Genomic DNA, 9,135 nt, shown 5'->3' on the forward strand with positions numbered 1-9,135 from the left:
AGAACGAAGAGAAATCCCTCACAATCCCACCAGCCGGACTAATTATCTGTTTTCCTTCCCAGTCCTGGCCCACACGCAAACACGACTTTCAGAGTCGTAATCAAGTACACGTGCAATTTACTAGTCCGCTTTGCGTGCTTAACATTATACGATAAGCATTTTCTGTTGCTACACAGTCTGCATAATTATAATTTTTAGAGACTGCATGATAGTCCATCAAATTGACATAATGTAATCTACTTAACTACTCACTCTTAAGTTGTTCCTAGCTTTTCTCGGTTGTAAATTATTCCACAGTGATCGTTTTTATTTTTATTGACAATTTCCCCCTTCTTTTGGATTATTTCCTTGAAGTCAAAAATTAGTACACTCCTTCAAAAATAAAGTCAGTGCATTGGAAGACAGCAGTTCAGCATATGAACGGGGGAGGGGAGGGAGCGAAAGACACGACATTCAGCTCATGAAGGAGCGCTGGAGAACACAGCGCCAGAGGAACAGACCTGAACAGGAGGCTGATGGGAATCTGCGCACCCAGAGCGAACGGTGCCCAAGGTCAGTGAAAGAGGGTGTGAATCCCAGCTCCGTCACTCTCTAGAGCTGTGCAACTTGAACCGGTTATAACCCTGCCATACCTCAACTGCCTCCTCTAAAATGGAGACCCATTCATTCCTTCACCAGTCATTTAACTGAGTAGCTAGAGTTTCCGGGGGGAGGGGGTGGGGAGAGGGGACGGTGCTTTGGGGGCGTCATAATCTACACGGCACGGTGGTTGTGCATCATAAGCACTCAAGAGCTGTTCGTTACTATCATCATCTGTTATACATTTTTCCTGGAGCTGGTCTGGCTAGGACCCTATATGAGGAGAACAAATGAGTAGAAATCGGGGGCGGGGGGAGTGTTAACACCGAGGTCCAGTCATACGTCGCACCTGTTGCATTTGCTTCTGTGGACCGTACTTCCAGCTCACCCCCACACCGCTCGTTAGAGAAGAGAGCCATTTACGCGTTTTCTCTGTGCCATTTAACCATTCCCTGGGCTCCCTTCTCTAGTGAGTCCAGAAGGGCATTGCTTATTCAGGAAATGACATGCTCCGCGTTATTAATACATTCCAAATATTAAAATGTCAGTTGATGCACTGGAAAAATCATGGCAGGATCATAATTTAGGAGGCCAGGTGGCTAATGAATGCTCGGTGCCCAGGAATATCTTGATTCCTCTGCCCCTCTCTCTCAATTAACAAAAGCGCTGATGATCTCAGGGCTGTTTCTGGACAGCTGGGATAAATCAGCCAGCTGGCAGCTGCCCAAATGATGTATTTTAAGGGCACAGGCCATGTGGCTCTCCATTGCAAAGCAATTGGGGTCACCGTTTTTGCATATGGATTAACTTGCTGTGCAGGGACCCTACCCACTTACCGTGCCCACGGTGGGTTGACACGCGATAGCTGTTCAGCAATGATGAAGAGAGGCAGAGCTCACGACCCTTCAGGATGCCCCCATCTTCATTTCTCTGCGTTCCTATTTTTATTACTTTCGGCAAAGAGAATTCAACTGGCTTTTCCTATCTATTTGCACAGTCCCTGTTCTTAGAAGGAAATTGCCCACAATTGACAGAAAATGGTACCTGGATGCGTGTAGATGGAGAAAAGCATAAGTCCTTAACGATGGGACTTGAAAATTATCAGCCTGGTGCATTTGACTCAGTGATTCCAAGACGAGGTATGTTAAAGTTATAGTCATTTTGAATAAACTGTTAATTGGATGAGCTGTGCCCTGGAGAAACCCAGCACAGATCCCCGTGAATGGGCTGGGTGGTAATTGCTCTGCTGTGAACGGTGTCCAGAAGTTCCTGAATATTCTCTCATTCCCTCGAGCAATCATGTGCCACACAGAGGAGATGACTCACCTCATCAGCCATGCGACAAATATTAACGAATGACCTACTACGTTCAACACACCGCAGTAAACCAGGGAAGGTCCGAAGATGGAAATGACAGCCCCCAGCAAGTCTTGCCGTCTTATAAGAGGAATTAGAAACTCACAAAGCAACCTCGACCAAAGGTCACTTCAGGTGCCAACTGTTCTGCGATCCTGTGAGCTATGATCAAAGGTCTTGGATTTCCTGGATGAGTTGTAATACTTCATTTTCTGTGTCATGTTGCCCGTAAGCTATTGATGTACTCCAATAGTCAGAATCCCAACTACATCTCTTGGACTATCTCTTCTATCTGGGAAGAAGGCAAAAATCCTCTGTCAAACCATGAGTTCCGGTTTTTAGCTAAAAATGATGGTCACCGAACACATGGGTATCTTGTACCATAAAGTAGATGACCGTTCATAATTCTGCAAAGGCAATTAACAAGGAGCACGTGCCTTTTCGGCAAGGTTTTCTGAACTGTGACTTGGCAAATGTTTTGGATAGTGCTTGCACCGCTTGCATCTATCCACTGAAAACCAGTGACTAAGACACAGTCCTGATCTCCCAGTAGCTTACATGACATCTCGTGGGGGAAATGGACAAATAAGTAGGCAGAGAGGCAACCGGGGAAGTGGCCAGCGCTTCTTATGTGCTTTGAAGGAGTTGGGGCTTTACTCTGATGACTGTGAGAGTCACTGCGAGGTCTTACGCAGAGGAGTGGGGAGGTGTGAGTTGCACTTTGAAAAAGCTGATCTCGCCGCAGGGCAAAGAGATGGAGGGGGCAAGGCTGGCGGGAGGCAGGCAGACCGCGAGGACCTTCTCGTGTCATCCCCTAAAGCTCCCCTGAGAGGGATTTCAGTTCTTGAGAGAGGAAAAGTATGATCTGGCCAACACGCCGAAAAATAGCCACCTGCAGAGATGCAGAGGCAGCCTGCGCTTCAATTATTTATGCTCCGTTTTCTATCGCTATGCTCTGTACGCTTTCTATACACTCGCATTTAGATAAGAAGGAGGCAGCTTAGGGAAGGGTGGTTAAAGATAACTTAAAAATTAATCTATCTCCATGGACTGACATAAATTTAAAAGCCTCAAAATTAGCCAAAATAAAGGGAAGAACGTTGCTTCGATAATCCCAAAAGGCAGATAATAAACTAATCCCTTAGAATTGCATCGTGACCTTTTTTTTCCCCCCCTCTTACGGAGTGTATCTACCATCGGTGCGATGTTTTTTTATTTTTCCAATATAAAAATATTCTCCACACTAACTCCAAACTGGCTGGACAACAGGAAGTGAGAAAGGAAAGCAAATAGAACCCACGAGCCATTCCATGAGCACAAGAATGTAGAGACTCTGGAAAATACACAAAAACTTAATGGCCTATGACAGCTTAACATCAATGCCCTCAGTCCCACTAGATTGTGGGCATCAGCGTCACCACCAGGAAGGTCTAAGAAGACTCCAGCTGCCTGAGTGGAGGAATCGTGTGTGAATGACGCTGGAATCCTCTCTTGATTTTTTTTTCCCCCAGTTTATTGAGAAATAATTGACATATGTCAATGCATAAATGTAAGGCGTACAGCATGATGGTTTGATTTACATATATCGTGAGATGGTTACCGTGATGGCTTCGGCTAACATCCAAATACAATCAAGAGAAAAGAAAGACGAAAACGGGAAATATCGTTTCTCCTTATGATGAGAACTCTTAGGATTTACTCTCGTAACGACTTTCCTATATATTCTTCTGCATTTCTGGCAAAAGTCATCATCCTTTGTATGACGTCCCTCCAGTTATCTCATAATTGGAAATTTATATTTTTTGATCGCCTTCCTGGTTCCCACTCCCCCACCCTCTGACTCTGGAGCCACAAGTCTAATCTCTTTTTCTATGACTTTTGTTTTGGGGTTTGTTTGTTTAGATTCCATGCATAAGTGGAGTCACACGGCATTTGTTTTTCTCTGTCTGACTTATTTCAATTATCGCAGTGTCTTTAAGGTCCACCTATGTCATTGCAAATGGTAGGATTTCCTCTTTATTTTTTTGTGCAGATGAATAATATTCCATTGTGTGCACATATATATATATAATTAAATATAAATATATATTTACATGTATACACATATATTTATATATATAGTTATATATATATCACAACTTCTTTATCCATCCACCCATCCAAGGACACTTAGGTTGTGTCCATGTCTTAGTTCCTGCAAATAATGCTGCTAGGAACATAGGGGTGCAGATGTCTTTTCGAGTCAGTGCTTCGATTTCCTTTTGGAATCCCCTTTTATACGTAACCACTTATTCCTAAGATGCTCCCCTTCTCACCTTAATGCTGGACCATACAGAAAGGGGTAGTGATAGAGAACTGTGTGTAAAGCTAGTTGCAATAATAGTGCTCATATTGGAGCTCCACGCTGACCCTGCACCCCTCCCCGGAGGAGCGCGGCTCTGCATATTTTGGCAGAAAGAGAAGGTGTTTCCGGTTCTTCCAGGACTTGGTCTCGCCACCTTCGTGGAATGAAGTCCTTTCGTACGAAGCCGGCACATTCGTTCACACCACCTCTGGCCAGGGAGTTCCAGGCAGAGCTCTCTCCTGCTGGGCTCTATAATTTCCACAATTCCCACCACATCCTTCTCACGCTCACTGCACCTTAAAAAATCCACACTGATTCTGACACGCTGCCCTCAGCTTCTAGAAGGGGCATCATCTTCGATCCTCTTTGTCACTAAGTCCACACTTTAGCCTGTGCTTCTACACAGAACCGGTCCGCCTCCGATCTCAGAGTCTGGGTTCCCTCTGCGTGCGACCTCCACAGCCCCCCTACACCCCATCAGGCCAGCCCTGCCCTCTCCTCCAAAGTCATCGGCCACTCCTTACTTCAAGGACCATGCTTCGCAGCCCGACCCCCAGAAACCCCCAGCCTCTGACTTCTGCCCTTCACAAGACCGTCTTCAATACCCATGTGATGGTTATTTTTTTCCTTCACCCCCGCCCCCAGCCTCACTGAGGTATAATTGACATTTTAAAAATCGTATTATTTAAAGTATACATTGTGGTGATTTGAAATACATATTCGTTGCTGAAAGGATTCCCCACATCCAATTAATACATTGTGATGGTTAACTTTACGCATTGATCTGACCAGGCTAAGGAGATGCCCAGATGGCTGGTGAAACATGATATATCAGGTGTCTGGTGGGAGGGGGGGGCGGCGGTCCAGAAGAGATTAGCATTGGAATCGGCAGACTGAGTAAAAAAGATCCCCTCCTCCCCACCCCCACACCACCACCACCACTGTGGGTGGGGCCCCTTCCAATCTGCTGAGGCCCAAATAGAGCAAAAAGGTGCAGGAAGGGTGCCTGTGCCTTCCCTGCTTGAGCTGAGATGCCCATCCCCCTCTGCCCTCCCACACCCCTGCTCCTGGTTCTCTGGCCTTCGGGTCTCCAGGTGGGACTGTCGCCACCTGCTCTCCTGGGCCTCCAGCTCGCAGAGGTGGTTCTGATCGCCGCCGTGGGGCTTCTCAGCCTCCACCAGTGTGTGAGCCAATCCGTCACCATACATCTCTTTCTCTCTATCTATACGCACCGTATTGGTTGTTTCTCTGGAGAACACGGACCGACACGCCCAGTCGCCGTGTGCCCTCCGTCCTCCTCTGAGTCTGTCCAGTGCTGACAGAGATTCTTGGCACCTTCCCGCTCAGCCCACCTCCGGAGTGTGTCGACTGCCCCTCTGAAGCAGAGCCCAGACCCATCCATTCACCCCCATTCACAAGTATCCGGGTTCTGATCGCCACCGTCTTCTCTCGCCTGGCCCACGGCGAGAGCCTCCTGAGACGCCGACCCCTTCCACCCTCGCCCCCTCCGATCGAATCGTTTTACCCCACGGTGGCCAAACCCATGCTTTTAAAACGCAGACCCGATCGCGCCGTTCCACGAGGCGGCGAACCCCTTCGCGACTTCGCCGCCCTAAGGACACATTTCGGACCCTCGCCCCGGCCCCATCTGCAGACATTGCTGCCTCTCCGCAGCCGCGCCTGCTGCCATCCGGCTGTCAGTCCCTGTCATCCAGCCTCTTCTTCTTCTTTCAAGTGCCAAACTCTTGCCCTCCTCGCGGGCCTCTGACCCACGGCCTGCCGTATTTCCCACGGCCCTGGCCCGTGTCCACCTGGAAAATCCCGATTCTTCTTCCGGTTCTCAGCTGCAGCATCCCTTCCTCGGGTGCTGACCCCTTCGCCACCGGCTGTGAGTAGATGTCATATTATTTAGGGGCGGCCTGCGCTTGTCCCCGATATCATTTATCACACGCGCGGCGACACCATTATTTGGTGATTCCCCATTAATGACTGTCTTTTCCACTGCTTGAGAAATTCCTCAAGAGCGGGGACCACGTCGCATTTGCTGCGGCTGTGTGTCCGGAGCAGGCACAGTGCCTGCCAGGAGGGCAGAGCCATGAGCCTCAAGATCGGGTCCGGCAGGGGAGCGGGCAGAGGGGAAGGGGGGGCACCTCTCTGGTCCCCTCCACGGGGGCCTCGCGGTTTTGCTGCTGCTGCTGCTGCCGCTGCCGCTGCCGCTCATCTGTGCATCACTCCTGACCGTCATCACGCAGACACATTAAAGCTGATGAAAATCCGCCACTTCAGGAAAACGCGCTCAGAGGATGCTACCGGCCTCCGGGCCCGGCCTCGTCCTCGTGCCGCCGTCAGCTGCACTCGATGCCCGCGTGTGGTCTGTGAAGGAGGCAGAGCCCCGCGTCCCCCCACCCCCCAACCCCCAGTGACCTCCTCGCCCTCTCCCGGGCGTCTCTCCTCAATGTGTCCCATAGCCCTGGTCTCATCGCTTACTCCCTCCAGTCCTTCCCTCCTTCTCAAGGTTCCTCTTGCTCGCTTCGGACCCATCTTCTCTTCTCTCGTCTGTTGTCCCTGCCACTTCTTCCCTCAGCCTTCAGCATCTTTCCAACCTGAGCGGCTTGGGGGGGACCTTCCCCGATCCTCCCGCTCCCTCGAGCCGTGGTTCCTTATGTTCTTCTCCCCCACAAGTGCTTGAGACAACCGGCTCCATTTGCAGCTCTCACTTCTTCTCCGCCCACCACGTTTATTATTTTATTATTGCATTTGTTTTTTGAAGAGTTAATACGTTCGCACAATACAGGATGCGAAACACTCCGAAAGGTACACTGATGAAGCATCTACCTTCCACCGGTGACCCCCAGCCCCCCAGCCCTCCCTGCTACAAGCACCGTGTGTATGTTTGCAGAGAGCACAGGCCTACATACATACGTGTTTTATACAAAGAGAGGCATTTATGCACTTTTTCTACCCTTGGCTTTTTTTCCCTTAAAATCTCTTCGAAAGTTCTGCATGAGTATATCCAAAGTCGCTTTATTCTCTCAAACGGCGGCCAAGAACCCTCTGTGCATATATACCATAAATTCTCTGCTGTGGACACTGAAGATGTTTCTAGTCCTTTGTTCTAATAATCATGCCACAATGAGTGTCTTTGCATATATAGGATTTTTCCACCCCTGTGAGTGCATCTGTGGGCTAAATCCACAGAAATGAAATTGCATTTGCATTTTGGAATTAAATTTCTCTCCATAGAAGTGGTACAGATTCACCCGCCCCCAGCACTATATGGGAGGGCCTTGTTCCTCTGCACACACGCCAACAGATTGTTTTAACGAGTGTTTTTATTGTTGCCAGTCTGATAGGTGAAAAAGAACACTTAATTTGTATTTCTTTTTATGCACGCGGTCAAGCATTTTTCTATTTAAGAGTCATTTGAATTTCTCCTTCTGTGGACTGTCTGTTCTCATCCTTTGCTCATTTCTCTGTTACGTTGTTGGTCTTTTAATGACTCCTAAGAACTCTCTCTGTAAGAAAACTAGCTCCTGGTCTGTCATATGAGCCGCAAATATTGTTGGTCACTCTATGACCCTTTGCAATATGTCTTCTGTGCCCAATAAGGCAAGTGGCTTACTGGCTCCTAGCCCTCTTAATGGTGACATCCGGAGGCCGTTCTGTGTACGTTTGCTTCCATGTTTTTAGCATTTGACTCTGCTGACCCGTCTGGAATTCTACGTTTTTTTTTTTTACATCATGGCTTTATCTTGCATTGTCTCCACTCCTCTAACTGCGACTTCTCTTTTCCCTTCTGAAATGCATGTGACAAGTGCCCTTGGGAAAGGAGGTCGTTGAACTCTGCCCCAGCAGTGCCCTGGGGACCAGCCCTTGCTGGTGTCCCCAAGGGGGCTTCTGGCACCTGACATCTAGTGGCATGTGCAGACTAGTGTCCCTTGTCTGAATTCAAGGTGGGTGCAGAACGTCCCCCCCACCCCCGTTCCTCTCCATGTCCTATATCAAGTTCAATGTGTCTCAAATCGGTCTTACCATAGCCGCTCACTCAAAACCACTTCTCCCAATCTCCTCTCCCGATCCTGCCACTCGCCCGAGCCTCCTGGGCCCTGAGGGGGAGCAGACTTGGCCACCCCAAAATATGCCCTTTGGGATATTGATTATTTTAAGCTAGTTCTTTCCAAGAGACAAGAGACAACAACAACAACAAAAAACCTTGCAGCCTAAAAGTATTTAGATAGAGGACCTGCTCCGGGAAGGGAGCTCTCAGCGTAGATCACAACAGTTTACGATCTGAGTGTGACAGATGGGGGGAACCTAGCGAGGCCCATTTCATCAAAGCCCTCTGTGTCCCGTTGTCAAAGATGGCCCGGCAGACATCTACTCACAAACATCTGTTTTTCCTGCTTCGTGTGAATTGCCTTCCTGCCCCTCGAAGTCCCAAAGCGCAGCACGCACGCACACCCCCGACTTTGTCTTACCTCCAGATGGCATATGAGCTTCAACTACGCCATCTACCACATTCCTATGGAACCCCTGTATGTACGTACAGAATAATTTTGGTTATTTTCTCCTTTTAATCTGTCGCATGCTACTTTGACTATTAGTCCAGCCAGAAGAACTTAGAAGGGTAGGAGGAAGATTAATGTTCCCTCCCCAACGGCCTGAAACTTTAGTGGCCCCAGCCCGCCAAGTCCTAGAGAGTCTCCTGTGGAAGTCTGCTTCCCTATCCTCCCCCGCCCCCACCGGCATCGTGCTTGGCACACGTCGTGCCTCTCATCGGCACCCCCTCACAGTCAACCACTTCCTCCCGCTGAGTCCCGCCTATCCGAACGCCCTGTGCTGGAGAAGCCTCAGTC

Source organism: Pteropus medius, unplaced genomic scaffold (assembly GCF_902729225.1).
Source record: "Pteropus medius unplaced genomic scaffold, Ma_sr-lr_union100, whole genome shotgun sequence".
Taxonomy (NCBI): Eukaryota; Metazoa; Chordata; class Mammalia; order Chiroptera; family Pteropodidae; genus Pteropus; species Pteropus medius.